This window comes from Echinops telfairi, unplaced genomic scaffold, assembly GCF_000313985.2.
Source record: "Echinops telfairi isolate 266 unplaced genomic scaffold, ASM31398v2 ScPeMD7_7472;HRSCAF=8510, whole genome shotgun sequence".
NCBI classification, from domain to species: domain Eukaryota; kingdom Metazoa; phylum Chordata; class Mammalia; order Afrosoricida; family Tenrecidae; genus Echinops; species Echinops telfairi.
The window spans coordinates 474,969-476,516 of record NW_022111376.1 but is presented as its reverse complement, the minus strand read 5'-3'; the positions used below and the strand labels follow the sequence as shown (position 1 = coordinate 476,516).

The window sequence follows — 1,548 nt, the reverse complement described above, 5'->3', positions numbered from 1 at the left end:
AACTTGCCTCCAGGGGCTCTGCTCACCAGCCACTCATCTCCCCGCCCAACCCCCCACTGCCTGGGACCACGCTGCTGGCCTATGCCAGGAGCAGACCTCTTTAGATGGCCCTGGCCCACGCAGGCCAGGACGCCTCTCCCCCCTCTGCACCCGTCAGGGAAGCATGGAGAGAAGGATCCACCTGGAGATGAGGAACCGACCCGGCGGAAGTTCAAGAACTTGTCCTGGACACCTGCAAATGAAATGATGGAAAGATTGAGGGTGTGACAGCTGAATTTGTGAATTTAGAGTTCCTCACCTTAATAAACGTACACTTGATTTCAGTTTCAAATTTCCCCAAACTACCGAAATTGAAAAGGCTTGAGCTCAGTGACAATAGAATCTTCGGTGGTCTGGTCATGTTAGCTGAGAAAATTCCAAACCTCACACATCTCAACTTCAGTGGGAATAGGCTGAAAGACATCACCACCTTGGAACCTTTGAAAAAATGGGAATGTCTGAAGAGTCTGGATCGGTTGAACTGCGAGGTCACCGACTTGAATGACTCCCGAGCGAGTGTCTTTAAGCTCTTGCCCCGGCTGACTTCCCTGGCTGGCTACGCCCTCGAGGACCAGGAAGCCCCTGACTCCGATGCTGAGGTGGACGGTATAGAGGAGGAGGAGGAAGGAGAAGATGAGGATGGGGAGGAGTATTTTGATGAAGACGAGGATGAAGAAGAGGATGAAGACGTAGAAGGGGAAGACAATGAAGATTAAGTCAGTGAGGGGAGGAAGAAGTGTTTGGCCAAGATGGAGAAGTTGATGAAGATGAAGAGGAGGAGGGAAGCGGTAAAAGTGAAAAGCAGGAGAGAGAAACAGATAATGAAGGAGACGATAATTAAAACACCAAATAGCCTGCAGAAAAAGAACTGTTCAGTATTGATTGGACTGCTCATAAGGATTTGGTAGCTGTTTAAGTTTTTTTAAAAAGTAGCTGCAGTTCAAAACCCCAGGACACCTGCCCACCCAAAAAGCCAACGAATAGTTCCTGAGACATTCCACCTCCCTCTCTGTAGTCCCTCTTGGAAATCCATCACCAAGACTGGGGACTTCGCCTCACCACAATTGTAAACATTGTCAAGTGCCCCTGTAAAACTCCACTGTAGCCCGGGTAGCTGAGACCAGTGAGTGGCTGCCAGTTACACTGAGGTTGTAACCACATTTCTACTTTCTGTACAACAAAGAAGCTTTGTAAGAAAATCTTAACATTTGGGGCCTTTATAAAAAAAAGAACAAAGAGGCATGCAAACACACTTGTTATAAATAAAGTCAAATACAGACACAGCAGGAAATGAATTTGCCCTGCGTTCCATAGAATAACTGCTCATCCCCTTACTAGACAAGGACTCTGAAAGATTACTAATGAAAGACAGGCAATCACCGAAGGAGGAAAACAGCTCGAGATACGCATAGGCAATAATAGGAGAATAATAGGAGAAACAAAGATCTAAACACCATAAAGAATGGGCCATGTGTTTGCTCGCCCTAAAAATCAAAGGCAAGAACAGGA

The 1,548-nt window shown here is 46.8% G+C and overlaps 1 pseudogene; it reads left to right on the top strand.

The window, feature by feature from the left end:
• The first annotated feature begins 163 nt into the window (after positions 1 to 163).
• LOC101661291 lies at positions 164 to 880 on the top strand (annotated as a pseudogene).
• Positions 881 to 1,548: the final 668 nt, after the last annotated feature.